This window comes from Euleptes europaea, chromosome 10 (genome assembly GCF_029931775.1).
Source record: "Euleptes europaea isolate rEulEur1 chromosome 10, rEulEur1.hap1, whole genome shotgun sequence".
Lineage (NCBI taxonomy): Eukaryota > Metazoa > Chordata > Lepidosauria > Squamata > Sphaerodactylidae > Euleptes > Euleptes europaea.
In genome coordinates this window covers 6,672,032-6,690,365 of record NC_079321.1, presented here as the reverse complement: position 1 = coordinate 6,690,365, position 18,334 = coordinate 6,672,032, and the positions used below count along the sequence as shown (strand labels likewise).

The following is an 18,334-nucleotide window of genomic DNA, read 5'->3' as shown; positions in this document are numbered from 1 at the left end:
GAAAGATCTCTGAAAACTGAACTTCCAGGGCCTGTGAAAATAGACGAAGAAGAGGAGGAGGAAGAAGAGGAAGAGTTGGCTTTTATATGCTGACTTTCTCTACCACTTAAGGAAGAATCAAAACGGCTTACAATCATCTTCCCTTCCCCTCCCCATAACAGACACCCTGTGAGGTAGGTGGGGCTGAGAGAGCTCTTAGAGAACTGTGACTAGCCCAAGATCACCCAGATGACCTTATGTGGAGGAGTGAGGAAACCAACCCGGTTCTCCAGATTAGCCTCCACCGCTCATGTGGAGGTGTGGGGAATCACCCGGTTCTCCAGATTAGAGTCCACTACTCCAAAACACTGCTCTTAACCACTACACCAACCTGGCTCTCAGACTGGCAGCAACTCTCCAGGGTCTCAGGCAGAGGAAGGTCTTTCACATCACCTACTTACCTAGTCCCTTTAACTGAAGATTCCGGGGATTGAACTTGGGACCTTCTGCATACCAAGCAGATGCTCTACCACTGAGCCACAACCCCTCCCCATTTGTATTTTAGCTACAGAGAGCTAGCTGCTCTATTCAGCTTAGAAAGAGAAATAAAGTGATCGCCGCAGCAGGAAAAGGAAGAGCAAAGCTTCAGAAGCCGTTCGAGCAGGAAGTAGTAAAACTGCCTCTCAAGTACCTATTTTCAAGACTGAAGAAATACACAGGGGTGTGTGTGTGTGAGTGTGAGTGTGTGTGTGTGAGAGAGAGGGGGGGAGAGAGAGGAAGATAAAAATAAAAGCCACTAAGGGGTGGTATGAGGAAGTAAGGGATATTCCATGAGTTGTCAGCAGTTCTAAGTTTTGATTTGTTCGGCTTTTTGAAAGCCTCATTATTTGAGAGGCACCCGAAAGTACGGGAACCGTGAATACATGATAATGTTTTTGCTACCACAGCAGGCGAACGGGATTTTTTTTTGGGGGGGGGACTGAATGAGGAGGGCAGAGTATGAACACATGAACACGTGATGCTGCCTTATACTGAATCAGACCCTTGGTCCATCAAAGTCATTATTGTCTACTCAGACCGGCAGTGGCTCTCCAGGGTCTCAGGCAGGGGTCTTTCACATCAACTACCTGCCTAGTCCCTTTAACTGGAGATGCTGGAGATTGAACCTGGGACCTGCTTGCATGCCAAGCAGAGGGTCTACCACTGAGCCACGACCCCTCTCCAATATGGATTGAAGCATATTGGAGATGCACATTCCCTTATGTAAATTATACATTATCTATACTGAACATCGTCAAGTCAGGTCCGAGAGACGAAGAAGCCAAGCCAGACCCTACTCAACAGGCACGGAGAAAAGTAAATTCCAATTGTTGGGACTCAGGCAGGTATTTTTGAGCATTTCTTTGGGGAAATAGAGGACTTTGACCAAGACAATAGAGAAAACCATAGCGACCCTATGATCCAATGTCCTCCAAAACGTCATATTCTTAACAGCCTCGCTCAGATCTTGCAAATTGAGGGCCGTGGCTTCCTTTATAGCAGGGGTATTGAACTCAATTGTTAACGAGGGCCGGATATGACATAAATGTCACTTGTTTGGGCCAGGCCATGCCTCGCCAGCCCAGATCGAGAGTGGGGTGGTGGTGGCTGCCTCGGCTGGCTCATCGGCAGGATAAGAACTCTCAAGGGGCAGGATCTGGCCCCTGGGCCTTATGTTTGACACTCCTGCTTTATAGAGTCAATCCATCTCTAGGTGGATCTTCCTCTTTTCCTGCTGCCTTCAACTTTTCCTAGCGTGATTGTCTTTTCCAGGGACTCTTGTCTTCTCATAATGTAACCAAAGTACGACAGCCTCAGTTTAGTCATTTTAGCTTCTAGGGTCAGTTCAGGCTTGATTTGATCTATAACCCACTGATTTGTTTTTTTTTGCCGTCCAGGGTATCCGTAACACTCTTCTCCAACACCACATTTCAAGTAGTAATCTACTTTCTTCCTATCAGTTTTCTTCATTGCCCAGCTTTCACACCCATACAGAGTAATACGGAATATGATGGCATGAATTCACCTGATCTTGGTTGCCAGTAACACGTTCTTACACTTAAGAATCTATAGCAAATAAAATTGTCAAGCATATAGAAGGGCAAGGTCTGCTGGGCAAAACCCAACATGGCTTCTGTAAGGGTAGGTCCTGTCTCACTAACCTATTAGAGTTTTTTGAAAGCGTCAATAAGCATGTGGACAGGAATGAGCCTGTGGATATTGTGTATTTGGATTTCCAAAAAGCTTTTGACAAAGTTCCCCACCAAAGACTGCTAAGCAAACTTCATAGTCACGGGGTAAGAGGACAAGTCCTCTTATGGATTGAGACAGTAAAGTAGCCAAGTTTGCAGATGACACCAAATTATTTAGGGTGGTTAAAACAAAATCGGACTGTGAAGAGCTCCAGAAGGATCTCTGCATACTGGAAGAATGGGCATTAAAATGGCAAATGAGATTCAATGTGAGTAAGTGTAAAGTGATGCATATTGGGACAAAAATCCCAACTTCACATATACACTGATGGGATTTGTGCTGGCAGCAACAGACCAAGAAAGGGATCTTGGGGTGGTAGTGGATAGCTCAATGAAGATGTCAACCCAGTGTGCGGCTGCTGTAAAAAAGGCAAATTCCATGCTGGCCATAATTAGATGAGGAATAGAGAATAAAACTGCTGATATCATACTGCCCTTGTACAAATGTATGGTGAGACCACACTTGGAATACTGTGTACAGTTCTGGTCACCACACCTAAAAAAGGATATTACAGAGCCTGAGAAGGTGCAGAAAAGAGCAACCAAAATGATTAGGGGACTAGAGCAACTGTCCTATGGGGAGTGGTTAAGACGCTTAGGGCTGTTTAGCTTGGAAAGAAGGCGGCTGAGGGGAGACATGATAGAGGTCTATAAAATTATGCATGGTTTGGAGAGAGTGGACAGGGAGAAGTGTTTCTCCCTCTCCCATAATACTAGAACACGGGGTCATCTGCTAAAGCTGGAGGGTGAGAGATTCAAAACAGATAAAAGGAAGTATTTTTTCACACAACGCATAGTTAAATTGTGGAACTCCCTGCCCCAGGATGTGGTGATGGCTGCCAGCTTGGAGGGCTTTAAGAGGGGAGTGGACATATTCATGGAGGAGAGGGGTATTCATGGCTGTTAGTTAGAATGAACACTAGTCATGATGCATACCTATTCTCTCTAGTATCAGAGTAGCATGCCTATTATTTTAGGTGCGGTGGAACACAGGCAGGACAATGCTGCTGCAGTCGTCTTGTTTGGGGGCTTCCCAGAGGCACCTGGTTGGCCACTGTGTGAACAGGCTGCTGGACTTGATGGGCCTTGGTCTGATCCAGCAGGGCCTTTCTTACGTTCTTATGTTAACTTTCCCTATGTAAGTAATGACTGTTCAACTGGCCACAGTTCTATATACTGTTATACACAATGGGCTGGATCCAAAAGTACCACAGACCAGAACTTTCCCATCTCCTGCTGCATCTTGATGCATCCACTGAAACTCTGCTCTGGGGTGCAGGGTACTCCCCTACACCAGGAACCACACTAGACGTGGTATGACAATGGAAAAAGGAAATTACCCTGCCATCCTTCCATCATTAGAAAACAAAGAAATCATCTCAATATATTTCATGTCAAAGTAGTGCAGCATTAGAAAAATATCCCATGTATTTCAATTCCCACCCAAAAATGTCAGTTTTACCCACCACTTCAAGATTTCCAGAAATGACCCCTCTCTAGGGATATAAGAAGAGCCCTGCTTGATCGGACCAGTGGTCCATCTAGTCCAGCATCCTGTTTCACACACTGGCCAACCAGTTCCTCTGGAGGGCCAACAACAGGGCATAGAGCCCGAGGCCTTCATAAGAACCTAAGAAGAGCCCTGCTGAATCAGACCAGTGGTCTATCTAGTCCAGCATCCTCTCAGAGGCCAACCAGTTCCTCTGGAGGTCCAACAACAGGGCATAGAGGCCGAGGCCTTCATAAGAACATAAGAAGAGCCCTGCTGGAGCAGACCAATGGTCCATCTGTCCAACATCCTGTCTCACACACTGGCCAACCAGTTATTCTTTAAAGCCAACAACAGGGCATAGAGGCCGACACATGAAACAATGCACATGAATTAATTACATCAACATTATTCAATTATGGTTTGGCGGCAAGAGAACAAACCACAACTTGTTGTCCATATATAACCACTAAGGTTTTCTACAAGAGCAGAAATTACTAATTTCTGAGTCAAGTGCAAAGAGAAGCGGAAGCCAGAGGGAGCGCATAACCCCAAGGATCAATTAAGCTTGTTTCCATAACAACAAACCACAGTTTTCATTACACATTAATCATTCCAGTTTACAGCATTTAACCTTGACTCCTTCATATGTTACAGCTGAACTCTTCAAGAGCTGCTCATCTATGTATACACAAGCAAGTTTACACTATATGGTTATTTAAAACAAGGCTAATGTTTTGCTTTTTCTATTTCCTGTTAATTTCAGCATCTAACAAGTATTGACTAGTGGCAACAAGATGCAGTTTACATTTTATATAGTGCAGCAGTAAGCAGCTGCTAATTTTGCATACCTCAATGACAGAACTCCAAAAATGTCCCAGCAAAGCAGACCTCATATCTCTTCTAGTTCCATTAGGTTAAAAAAAAATCTTGAGATTGTGACACGCACGACTGTGCTTCAGCTCTGAACAAAATACAGAAACATTAATCACGTTAAAGCAAAGAAATACTCAAAAGATGCAATAAACTCATTCATCTCTTGATTTTAAAAGTTGTTTTAAGCTTCACCAGCTTCACTGACGTGTCATTTGATACACACACCTTCTTTACTAAAGAGTAATAATATATAAATGTGAGCATGGCCCAATTCAGGGCTTTTTTTTAACTTTAGTGGAAACAGGATGCTCACTCCAATGTGTTTACGCACAGCAATGTATTATACATATGTGTATCTCACATTAATCCAGGCTACCAGAGATCTCATATGGGATTTTGTTTTGAACCTATCGCACATTCTTATTTATCTTCTCAAACAGATGCTGCAATCTGACCACTGAAAATATAGGGGGGGTCCCTCAATTCGTATTGGTGTGATGGCAGCAAGCTAGAAGTAACTCCCTGCCAAGTGCATTTTAATAAGCCAATAATACCTGATCATGGAAGAGCACCCACACACACAAAAAGGCAAAGTGTAAATCCTTCAATACACATTACACCAGGGGTCCCCAACAGGGTGCCCATGGCGCCCACTGACACCTTTTCTGGTGCTTGCCGTGTGTTTTTTAGGAAGTGGGTGGGTCCAGGTAGGGCTTTTGCCCAGCAAGGCTTCTGATTGGCTCTTTTAAAAAGTTGCTTTGACAGCAGCTGCTGCCACAGCATAAGGATCTACACCGTGTTACTGTAGTTAAGTTGTGGTAATCATTTTGTGGCTGACTTCGCCTCCTGTAGCAGCTGTTTTGTGGCTGTCATTTTGTTGCTGTACCCACCATGCTGTGTCAGAATTCTGAATGCGCCCACAGGCTCAAAAGGTTTAAGGACCCCTACATTATATATTAAAACTACTCTTTATGTTTCCTTCCCCCCTTTTTGGTTTCTTTAAAATATCACAGAAATAAATGACAATAAGAATATGAAACTTTATCCAGATTCTGGAACACTTCACTTCTGAATAACCATGCAAGCATCACTAATATCTGTATGAATGTTTTAGGATTATTTCTCACCTTGTATTTGAAATATGGGTACCGTGTACCTTAAAGGTATCCTGTATCTTAAAATCAATGAAATCATAATATTTTACTTTAATTTGCAAGTAGTTTGGAAGATATACACAGAGCAAAAACATCCAAGCGTTTCTAGCAGGTGCAAGTTTCCACGTCAAGACCATCACACGTCTTGCAGTTTCAATATTACATTTTCGTTTCTGATGAAACTGAAAATAGAATACTACTGCCACAAACGGACTCGTGTGTCACATGAAAAGGGGGAGGAGAGTGCAGAGTCCTTTAGGAATGGTTTTTAAATTACTCTGGCAGCTAAAGAAAATTCTCAATGCAATACCATTATAAGACATGTTGGCTGGGTATCCCAGCTAGTTGGCTATTTGTCAGTGGAGAAGAGAAAAACCTGTATTAATACCACAGAAGCAATACTGAAAGGCCCCAGAAAGAACCCTACTTTTAAAAGTTAGATACTCTAGGTCAGAAAAAAGGAATTTTAATTTTAAGAACTGTTCCTTTTCCTCCTCCAGAAAACACAGAGATAAAAATGGTCCTAGCCCACCCCTACACACAGACACTCATATGGAGCTTCTGAGTCCAAGCATCAAAATGGAAACTTTGTCCAACAGTTTATATCCCAGATGGAAATTATGCATATTAAGAAAACAAAGAGGAGCAAATAATGAAGTTTACTGGTTCTTGTAGGTTATCCGGGCTGTGTAACCGTGGTGTTGGTATTTTCTTTCCTGACGTTTCGCCAGCAGCCGTGGCAGGCATCTTCAGAGGAGTAACACTGAAGGACAGTGTCTCTCAGTGTCAAGTGTGTAGGAAGAGTAATATATAGTCAGAAGGGGGTTGGGTTTGAGCTGAGTCATTGTCCTGCAAAGTATTAAAAGTAATGTGCAAATCATTGTCCTGTAAGAATCAAGATAATGTGCTAATGAGGGTGTGGTATGTTAATGTGGAACCATTGTATCCTGAAGTGATCTGTTAACATGTGGAATCCAAAGCTAATCTGCATGGCTATTGTGGACTGTAGTCTTTGTTAGTCTGGAGGTTTTCAGGACAGGAAGCCAAGCCTTATTCATTCTTAAACTCTCTTCTTTTCTGTTAAAGTTGTGCTGATGTTTATGAATTTCAATGGCTTCTCTGTGCAATCTGACAAAATAGTTGGTAGAATTGTCCAGTGTTTCAGTGTCTTGGAATAAGACCCTGTGTCCTGTTTGGGTCAGTTCATGTTCAGCCACTGCTGATTTCTCAGGTTGGCCCAGTCTGCGGTATCTTTCATGTTCTTTTATCCTTGTTTGTATGCTGCGTTGTGTGGTCCCGATGTAAACTTGTCCACAATTGCAAGGTATACGATATACCTCTGCAGAGGTGAGGGGGTCTCTTTTGTCTTTTGCTGATCGTAGCATCTGTTGTATTTTCTTGGTGGGTTTAAACACTGTTTGTAGGTTATGTTTTTCCAAAAGTTTTTCCATCCTATCAGTGACTCCTTTAATAAATGGCAAGAATACCTTTCCTATGGGAGACTGTTTTTCCTGAATTTTCTGATTTTTGTTTGGTTTAATGGTCCTTCTGATTTCATTTCTGGAATAGCTGTTTGCTAGCAGTGCGTGATTTAGATGATTAATTTCTTCCTTGAGAAACTGTGGTTCACAGATCCGTCTTGCACGGTCCATTAATGTTTTGATTATTCCTCTTTTCTGTCGGGGGTGGTGGTTGGAGTTTTTGTGTAAGTAGCGATCTGTGTGAGTTGATTTCCGGTAGACCTTGTGACCTAACTGAAAGTTTGTTTTACGGATGACAAGGGTATCAAGAAATGGGAGTTTACCCTCAATTTCTTTTTCCATGGTAAACTGAATGTTTGGATGGATATTATTGAGATGGTTTAGAAAGTCCATTAATTTTTCTTCACCATGGCTCAAAATAGTAAATGTATCATCCACGAACCTGAACCAGACTGTAGGTTTGTAAGGTGCCGATTCTAATGAAGGTTACGTTCTACTAGGAGGGAGGAGGGCTGAAATTACAGGAACCAAGCCAACTCATGAGATCACACGTGATGCCAGATGAGAACTGAGGCCACTGAACCAAATTCCTACTTTTTCCCCAGAGGAATTAACAAGAAACCCAAACAACTGTACATCTCAACTTGCAATGAACCTGCAACACCACATTTTTTACACAGGAGTTTTGTCAACGGGTAAACAGAAGTAAGGCATCTCCGTATGGGAAGGGCGAAACATACACAGAACACAGCAGATATTTTTTCTGGGAAACGAGTCTCTCTGCCTTTTAGACATACTACCTTTCCAGTGAAAGAAAGAGAAAAATTAAAAAAATTAAAAAGAGAGAGAAAAGTGCTATGAGATTCTTCCTATATGTGAACTGGAAAGAGAAACAGCAGGGCTATTTCCACCCACAGGAGAGTCTCAAGTAGAACTACAGATATGTGGGTTTTGCATGCCTTTGGTGGGGATGACAGAGACTGTCTTCCCTTGAAAGAAAAGACTAGAGAGAAAAAAATGAGTGTTTGTTTCTTCACAGATCTTTGGATTAAAAGTGAAGATCAAATTAAGATAGGGAGTCAGCTTGCAGTCATAGTTAAGTGGCCAAAAGAGATCTAGTCCCCGTATAAGAGCTGGTGTGGTGGTAAGGGAGTAGGACTATGACTTGGTCTGGGTTCAAATCCTTAGCCACAGTTTCAGAGTGTAGCCTTGTTGGTCTGAGGTAAGGCAGCTAGATTGGAGATGTTGTATGCAACATCTCTCTCTGGGGATGTTCTCTAGCCCGGATAGCTCAGTTGGTAGAGCATCAGACTTTTAATCTGAGGGTTCAGGGTTCAAGTCCATGTTTGGGCATTGGCTTTTGGGAAGGTCCCAGGTTCAATTCTCTTGCATCTCCTGTTAAAGGGACTAAGCAAGTAGGTGATGTGAAAGACCAGTATAAGACAGCTTCATGTGTTCAAAATACATAGGACGCAAGTATTCGGGGAGGGGCCGTGGCTCAGTGGTAGAGCATCTGCTTGGCATGCTGAAGGTCCTGAGTTTAATCCCCGGCATCTCCAGTTAAAGGGACCAGGCAAGTAAGGTGATGCGAAAGGCCTCTGCCTGAGACCCTGGAGAGCTGCTGGTGGTCTGAGTAGACAGTACTGACTTTGATGGACCAAGGGTCTTGATTCAGTATAAGGCAGCTTCATGTGAGTCCAGGAGCACCTTAGACAGCAACTAGATTTTCGGGGCATGAGCTCTCGAGAGTTAAAGCTCCTTGCATCGGACACTTGACTTCTCACGGCCCGAAAATCTTGCTGGTCTTTAAGGTGCTACGGGACTCGAACCTTACTCAGCTGTGACAGTCAGCCAGTGACTTGGGGCCAGTCACTCTCCCTTAGCCTGGCCCACCTCATAGGGCTGTTGTGTGATTCTCTATTTTGTTCTCACATGAGCTCTCCGAAGACCGGGCTGGCCAAAACCCCCCCACTAAAGATATTAAGAATGTGGGAAAAGTCAAGGGAAGGCGGGGAAATAGAAGGACTTGGAGGCCCAGGGTCCAAATCCCTAAATGCACTGGAGGGGGGAGGTGCCCTTGAGAGAGCCCCTTCTATCTCAGCCTTAACCTACCACATAGGGCTGTTGTGAAAAGCAGGGAGAACAATGCTGGATGGGATAAAAATGCGCTGAAGGTAAGCCGAGTGATAAGATATCGGAAGGGAGGAAGAATGCAACTATGGTTAACGTCTCCAGCGCATAACAGACTGACCTCTGAGTTTTATGCAAAATGGAAAGTATCCCTTGATTATACAGCTGTTAACTAATAAACAACAAATAAAAACAAAACGTAAGAACAAAATGTGAAAACGTGACCCTTCAAAGAGAAGGTGGGCTCGAATTGAGACTGTAAAGTGAGTTCCAGCATAATATGAGAGTCTGGGGGAGGGGTGTTTGCACGTTTTGTCCGTTTGACCATGATAATAAGGGGGGAAAGGGAGGAAGAAGATTTTGGCCTGGGGATGGATGGGGGGGAGGGGGAGAGATAAGGAAGGGGCCGCGTTTGCAGAAAGGGGGAAGGTTTGGGGAGGGGAGGGAAAGCAGGCAGGCCAGAAAGGCTGCCTAAGGCTGGGGGTGAAGCCCTCGGCCAAGAAGCCTCCACCGCCCGGTTGCGAAGCTGGCCTTCCGTCCCCGGGCGAAGCTGAGGCGGAAAAGGGCAGCTCGGAGCTGAGGAGGAAAAGGGCAGCTCGGAGCCCGGGAGAAGCTGAGGCGGAAAAGGGCTGCTCGGAGCCCGCCTGAGGCGGAAAAGGGCTGCTCGGAGCTGAGGAGGAAAAGGGCAGCTCAGAGCCCGGGAGAAGCTGAGGAGGAAAAGGGCACTCGGAGCCCGGCTGAGGCGGAAAAGGGCAGCTCGGAGCTGAGGCGGAAAAGGGCTGCTCGGAGCCCGGGAGAAGCTGACAGGGGGAAAGAGCTGGTTTGACCCCGGCTGAGGCGGAAAAGGGCAGCTCGGAGCCCGGGAGAAGCTGAGGCGGAAAAGGGCTGCTCGGAGCTGAGGAGGAAAAGGGCAGCTCGGAGCCCGGGAGAAGCTGAGGCGGAAAAGGGCTGCTCGGAGCCCGCCTGAGGCGGAAAAGGGCTGCTCGGAGCTGAGGCGGAAAAGGGCAGCTCGGAGCCCGGCTGAGGCGGAAAAGGGCTGCTCGGAGCTGAGGAGGAAAAGGGCAGCTCGGAGGAGGAAAAGGGCAGCTCGGAGCTGAGGAGGAAAAGGGCAGCTCGGAGCCCGGGAGAAGCTGAGGCGGAAAAGGGCTGCTCGGAGCCCGCCTGAGGCGGAAAAGGGCTGCTCGGAGCTGAGGAGGAAAAGGGCAGCTCGGAGCCCGGCTGAGGCGGAAAAGGGCTGCTCGGAGCTGAGGAGGAAAAGGGCAGCTCGGAGGAGGAAAAGGGCAGCTCGGAGCTGAGGAGGAAAAGGGCAGCTCGGAGCCCGGGAGAAGCTGAGGCGGAAAAGGGCTGCTCGGAGCCCGCCTGAGGCGGAAAAGGGCTGCTCGGAGCTGAGGCGGAAAAGGGCAGCTCGGAGCCCGGCTGAGGCGGAAAAGGGCTGCTCGGAGCTGAGAAGGAAAAGGGCAGCTCGGAGGAGGAAATGGGCAGCTCGGAGCTGAGGAGGAAAAGGGCAGCTCGGAGCCCGGGAGAAGCTGAGGCGGAAAAGGGCTGCTCGGAGCCCGCCTGAGGCGGAAAAGGGCTGCTCGGAGCTGAGGAGGAAAAGGGCAGCTCGGAGCCCGGGAGAAGCTGAGGCGGAAAAGGGCTGCTCGGAGCCCGCCTGAGGCGGAAAAGGGCTGCTCGGAGCTGAGGAGGAAAAGGGCAGCTCGGAGCCCGGGAGAAGCTGAGGCGGAAAAGGGCTGCTCGGAGCTGAGGAGGAAAAGGGCAGCTCGGAGCCCGGCTGAGGCGGAAAAGGGCTGCTCGGAGCCCGGGAGAAGCTGAGGCGGAAAAGGGCAGCTCGGAGCCCGGCTGAGGCGGAAAAGGGCTGCTCGGAGCCCGGGAGAAGCTGACGGGGGGAAAGAGCTTGTTTGACCCCGGCTGAGGCGGAAAAGGGCAGCTCGGCGCCCGGCTGCCCCCACACCCCGACTAGGGAGGAGAGGAGCGGCTTCCCGCTCACGGGCTTGGAAACCACCCGGCTCGCCCGCCCCTCCCTCCGCCCGGGTACCTGCAGCGGCCGCCGGCGGCGGAGCAGAGGCCCGCAACTCCCAGCCTGGCGGCGGCGCGGCCTAGCGCCTGCCCGGGCGACACGTCGCGCTGGAGCCACCATGGAGGAGGGGAGAGGAGGCGGAGGAGGACGGCGCCGCGGCGGCCCGCTCCGGCCCCACCGCCAAGCTGCCCCCGCCCGGCGACGGCCCGCCGGAAACCGGGCCCGGCAAGCGCCGCCTCCGCCTGACGGGCAGGGGGAGGCGGGCCGGCCCGCGCCTCCCACACAGGCCCGGGAGGGGGGGGGGAGCGCGGCCTGCGGGGGTCGCCTCAGGAGGGAGGCCTCCCCCACCCCGCAATGGGGGCAGGAGACACACTCCCTCCCTCCTCAGCCCCACTGAACTTGGACACGGGAAGCTGCCTTCTGATCACTGAGTCAGACGACCAAGCTCCATCGAAGCCTTGCTCAGTGTTGTCTACTCAGACAGGCAGCGGCTCTCCAGGGTCTCAGGCAGTCAGGGGTCTTTCACATCACCTACCTGTCTAGTCCCTCTAACTGGAGATGCTGGGGATTGAACCTGGGGCCTTCTGCATGCCAAGCAGAGGCTCTACCACTGAGCCACGGCCCCTCCTCTAAGCTCTCCAGGGTCTCAGGCGGAGGTCTTTCCCATCACCTACTTGCCTAATCCCTTTAACTGGAGGTGCCGGGGATTGAACCTGGGACCTTCTGCATGCCAAGCAGTGGCTCTACCACTGAGCCACGGCCCCTTCCCTGATCGGTAGTGGCTTTTCACTTCACCTATTACCCGATAACAGGAGGTGCTGGGGATTGAACCTGGGGCCTTCTGCATGCCAAGCAGTGGCTCTACCACCGAGCCACAGCCCCTCCCCAAAATGCTTGCATCCTATGTATTTTGAACACATAAAGCTGCCTTATCCTGACTCAGACCCCTGGTCCATCAAAGTCAGTATTGTCTACTCAGACCAGCAGCAGCTCTCCAGGGTCTCAGGCAGGGGTCTTTCACATCACCTACTTGCCTGGTCCCTTTAACTGGAGGTGCTGGGGATTGAACCTGGGGCCTTCTGCATGCCAAGCAGAGGCTCTACCACTGAGCCACGGCCCCTCCCCAAATGCTTGCATCCTATGCATTTTGAACACAAGAAGCTGCCTTATGTGCCATTTAAGGAGAATCAAACCAGCTTACAATCTCCCTCCCTTCCCCACAACAGGCGCCTTGTGAGGTAGGTGGGGCCGAGAGCGTTCGGAGGGAACTGTGACTAGCCCGAGGTCACCCAGCTGGCTTCATGTGCAGGGGTGGGGAATCGAACCCAGTTCACCAGATTAGCCTCCGCAGCTCCTAACCCCTACACCAGGCTGGCTCTCAACAGGAGATGGATTGTCTGCATAAAGGAAGCCGCAGCCCTCGGTTTGCAAGACCTGAGCAAGGCTACTAAAGATAGGATGTTTTGGAGGTCATTAGTTCGTGGGGTTGCCATAAATCAGAAGTGACTTGACAGTACTAGGCGGGTTAGTCTGTGGTAGCAAAAATAAAGCCATCCTCCAGGCCACCTTAAAAGGCTAATGCTTGTTTCCTTAGGAGCTTTCCAGATATATGGAGATCAAAAGAGATCTCCGCTTATCTAAAGGATGTGACTCAGGAGAGCTCCTATGGGAATAAACGTTGTTAGACTCTAAGGCACCCCCGGACAATGGTCTTATTTTCCTAGGATTGTGGCCATACTGCGAGAATGGGTGGCCCTGTTTGGCTTTTTTTTTGAGCTTGTTTGTGTTGGGGTTTTTTTTGCTGTCAAGTCACAACAGACTTACAACAAGGCTATAAGGCATGGGTGTCAAACATAAGGCCCAGGGGTTGGACTGGGAGCCTTGCGGGCTCTTATCTGACACGTGAGCCAGCCGAGGCAACCACCTCCCCCAGTCCCGAGGTGTCAATTATCAAAGACTGTTAAATAAAAGAAAATACTGTAAAGAGCGTTATTGTTTTAAGCATGTTTGTATTTTAAGTAAAATAAAAATAGTATAAGTAACTGGCTTTGCCTGTGTCTTCTATAAAATTTGTATCTCCAGTACCAGGCATTACCGGCCTGACCAAGTGACATTTATGTCATATCCAGGTAACAAATGAGTTTGACACCCCTGCTATTAGGTTTTTAAAGCAGGAGGGATCCAGGGTAACCATGGACTTCCTTGGTGGTCTCCCAGCCAAGTACTATCCAGGGCTAACCCTGGTTAGCTTCTGAGAGCTTTCGAGATTGGGCTAGTCTTTGCCACACATGTCAGGGTTAGACTGTAGCCATGAAATCTGATTCTGTTGGCACCTTAAAGCCTTAATGTATTCCAGCCATATATTGGACTGCAGTTTTATAGTGTAATCCTAAACAGAGTTACACCCTTCTGAATCCACTGAAGTCATAGAATCATAGAGTTGGAAGGGGCCATACAGGCCATCTAGTCCAACCCCCTGTTCAATGCAGGATCAGCCTAGAGTAGGGGTGGGGAACCTTTTTTCTGCCAAGGGTCATTTGGATATTTATAACATCATTCATGGGCCATACAAAATTATCAGCTTAAAAATTAGCCTGCTATATTTGGTCAGACATTTAGCCAAGAGGCACGACTGGAGATGGCTCTGAGTGTCTGCCACGCAAAGCAACTCGCTTTTGAGCTCTGCTGTCCCCAGCTGGGCCCAAGATATTCAGGCAGGGCAGCATCCGTCTTGAGCTAGAGATCTGCCAGGACCCATGAAGGGCCAGACCAAATGATTTCGCGGGCCTTATATGGCCCCCGGGCCTGAGGTTCCCCACCCCTGGCCTAGAGCATCCCTGACAAGTGTTTGCCCAGTCGCTGTTTGAAGACTGCCAGACTGTCAATAACGCAGTTTCTGTTTAGGATTGCACAGTTCATATACCATGCTGTGCCCACTTAGAAGAAGGAGAGTTGATTTTTATACCCTGATTTTCTCTACTTTTTAAAGGAGACTCAAACCGGCTTACAATCGCCTTCCCTTCCTCTCCCCACAACAGATACCTTGTGAGGTACGCATGAACACATGAAGCTGCCTTGTACTGAATCAGACCCTTGTCTACTCAGTATTGTCTACTCAGACAGGCATAGGCTCTCCAGGGTCTCAGGTAGAGGTCTCCAGGATCTGAGGTAGAGGTCTTTCACATCACCTACCTGCCTAGTCTCTTTAACCGGAAAAACGGGGGTTGAACCTGGGACCTTTCACATGCCAATCAGATGCTCTACAAACTGGGCCTCGGGTGAGGCTGAGAGAGTTCAGAGAGAACTGTGACTGGCCCAAGGGCAGCCAGCAGGTTTCATGTGTAGAAGTGGGGAAACTAACCAGTTCACCAGATTAGAGTCCACCGCTCTTAACCACACCACCACGCTAGCTCTCTAGGGAATAAGCTCTTCTGGGATCAGTAGCGTTGCTTTCTGAGTAGATGATTGTGCTATTAATATCCGCTCCCACAGCCCTCAATCTTTCCAGTCTTTGATACTCTGATTCCCATGTTTTTCTGCCCCAGAGCCCTCAAAAAGGACAATAGACGTTTCCCTCTATTATTCCCTCCTTTTTGAAAAGGTGTTTATTGTATAGATCTTTTGCCAGTTCATAAGAAAGGCACGGCATGAATGCACTTAACATCAAATTTCAGGGAATTTGGAAATGAAATGGATAAATAGCAAATAGATGTTTTGCAGCTGGGGCAGGAAAAACAAACAATCCAACGAGATTACACAGCTTCAGTGCAGATGAAACAATCTGGGAAAACGACATGTGCATTGGGGTTGCCAACTCCGGGTTGGGAAATTCCTAGAGGTTTGTGGGTGGAGCCTGGGGGTGGTGTTTGTGGAGGGGGGAGCTTAGAAGGGGTGGGATGCCATAGAGCCCACCCTCCAAAGCAGCCATTTTCTCCAGGGGAACTGATCTCTGTAGTCTGGAGATCAGTTGTAATTCTGGGAGATCTCTAGGCCCTACCTGGAGTTTGGCAATCCTAGTTGCTGTATAGTTTGGTAGTTTTGTGATTGCTACTTCAAGACGGATCTGGGTTTATGCTAGGCACCAGGCTTACTTTTCATAGAGCAAGAAGATCAGAAGCAGTGAGTGGCTTCCTAGTTTGCAGATAGGGTTGCCAACCTCCAGGTACTAGCTGGAGATCTCTTGCTATTAAAACTGATCTCCAACCAATAGAGATCAGTTCACCTGGAGAAAATGGCTGCTTAGGCAATTGGACTCTATGGCATTGAAGGCCCTCCCCTCCCCAAGCCCTGCCCTCCTCAGGCTCCACCCCAAAAATCTCCAGGTATTTCCCAATCTACGGCTGGCAACCCTATTTGCACATGCATACCCTTTTTCTTATAATAATAATAATAATTTTAAAAAACACTTAAATTTATATCCCGCCCCACCCCCGGCAAAGCCAGGCACAGGGCGGCTCTCATCATAATTAAAATACAGTATAATCAAACCAGCAATAAAATACATATTGCAATATAATAAAATTAATTATACAAAGCTGAAAATTTGCACAGATTTCCTAGTATCCTGGCACCAAAATAATTTCCCAGCAGGGAGAGATGTTTCCATACCACCAATATAGATTTTATACAGCGGGGGGGGGGGGGGTTGGTTGGTCTCAGATTATACTTAATTTGGAACAAATCAGAGGAAAGAGGCAAAACAACCAATGAAGAACAGAATTGAAACAGGGAAGGGGGGAAGGGAGGCCAGCATCTATAGGACTGGCCTATGCCCATGCCAGCGTGGTGTAGTGGTTAAGAGCGGTGGTTTGGAGTGGTGGACTGTGATCTGGAGAACTGAGTTTGATTCCCCACTCCTCCGTATGAGTGGCGGAGGCTAATCTGGTGAACTGTATTTGTTTCCCCACTCCTACACATGAAGCCAGCTGGGTGACCTTGGGCTAGTCACACTCTCTCAGCCCCCCCCCCCACCTTACTGGGTGTCCGTTATGGAGAGGGGAAGGGAAGGAGATTGTAAACTGGTTTGAGTCTCCCTTAAATGGCAGAGAAAGTTGGCATATAAAAACCAACTCCTCTTCTTCATCATCTTCATGGCAAGGAGCAATTCAATGACCATTTAATATCTTCCATTTCCATTCAATTGCTCCTACCCCGATTGCTAGCAACACACCGGATTTTACAAATGCTTCAAAAGTGTATCCATTTACAAAATGTTAACCATCTTCTGCAATTAATAACAACAAAAAAGGGCTTAAACTACATTTAAAAGATTAAATAAGCTAGAGCGAATGCCGTGAAGAACATGGATTTAACGAGGCGCTTGAGATGCATGACTAGCTAGCTGTTTTAAATTACTGCAAATTAATGAGTATGTTGAGACGCACAAACACGCTTCCCCCGGTTTCGGTCTGCAAGCCATCCAGATATAAACTGACCACTCATATGCTCTGGCCTCCACCCCTCCACCAATTGTGCAATCTCGGCTAATGTTATGTGTGGCGACTGAATGTGCTGAGGCTTCCTACGCTGCTGTGATGTTCTCACTTGCCATCTGCCACGCCACAAACAAACTTCTTGATTAGGCAGATGGCATGTGATAAACGAATCAAAACCCAATCAGTAAGAACTGGACTGGCGTGTGGTAGGCTAGGAGGCAGAACGTTGGCTCTCCGAAACTGGACAGTTGGTATCTACATCCCTCCCGTTTGCAAACTCTGAAATTTATCTCCTAATTTTGCTGTTGCAAAGTCTGGGATGTCTGTGCTGTAACCACCAAGTTCCCACATCTCTCTCTCTCTCTCTCTCTCCCCCTCTCCCTCTTCTCTCCCCCTCCCCCCTCTCTCATAGGGTTGCCAGGGTAGTAGCTGGTGATCTCCTGCTATTACAACTGGTGTCCAGACGATAGAGGTCAGTTCACCTGGAGAAAATGGCCACTTTGGCCATTGGATTCTATGGCATTGAAGTCCCCTCCCCTCCCCAAATCCTGCCCTCCTCAGGCTCCACCCCAAAAACCTCCTACTAGTTGCGAAGAGGGACCTGGCAACCCTACTCTCTCGGGTTGCTTTGCTCATGGGTAGGGTTACCAGCTCTGGGTTGGGAAACATCTGGAGATTTTGATAGAGATCAGTTCACCTGGAGAAAATGGCCGCTTTGGCAATTGGACTCTATGGCATTGAAGTCCCTCCCCTCCCCAAATCCCGCCCTCCTCAAGCTCCACCCTAAAAACCTTCCACCAGTAATGAAGAGGGACCTGGCAACCCTATGTGTGGATTATGCTATTTTTAGTGCATTGTTCTCAAATATTTATTGCTCTTTTCTACTTCACTTATAACCTACCCTTTCTCCCTAATGAGAATTCATTATGGCTTGTATGTATTAATCATACCATTCTTATTGCTTTTGATTGTGTAATCAAAGGTAGGTGATGGGAAAGACCTCTGCCTGATACCCTGGAGAGCTGCTGCCGGTCTGAGTAGACAATACTGACTTTGATGGACCAAGGGTCTGATTCAGGATAAGGCAGCTTCATGTGTTCATGTGTTCTTGAGTCTCAAAAAAGAAAGGTGGATTATAAATGAATTAAGAAAGAAAATAAAGAGTCATGATGGAACCCCCATCTGATTTCCCATTCCCTGATTTCCCCCCAGGTAGTACTGCAGTTGTCCTAAGGAGATGCCATCATTGGAATTCAAGACCCTAGGGTTGCCAACCGCCAGGTAATACTGGAGATCTTCTGGTATTACAACTGATCTCCAACCAATAGAGATCAGTTCACCTGCAGAAAATGGCCACTTTGGCAATTGGCCTCTATGGCATTGAAGCCCCTCCCCAAACCCTGCCCTCTTTAGGTTTTGCCCCAAAAACCTCCTGCCGGTGGCGGAGAGAGACCTGGCAACCCTACAAGACCCTCTCTCATC

At 47.8% G+C, this 18,334-nt stretch overlaps 1 protein-coding gene and 1 non-coding gene across 2 annotated transcripts in view; one reads left to right on the top strand and one right to left on the bottom strand.

The window, feature by feature from the left end:
* VPS54 (VPS54 subunit of GARP complex) overlaps positions 1-4,726 on the bottom strand; it is a 53,385-nt gene extending 48,659 nt beyond the window's left edge. Inside the window, exon 1 of the mRNA XM_056856736.1 lies at positions 4,611-4,726. The gene's annotated coding sequence lies outside the window, so the exon portion shown is untranslated. The remainder of the gene's footprint in view (positions 1-4,610) is intronic.
* Positions 4,727-8,550: 3,824 nt separating this feature from the next.
* On the top strand, positions 8,551-8,623 carry TRNAK-UUU (transfer RNA lysine (anticodon UUU)). The gene has a single exon. It is a non-coding gene; the product is annotated as a tRNA-Lys (tRNA).
* Positions 8,624-18,334: the final 9,711 nt, after the last annotated feature.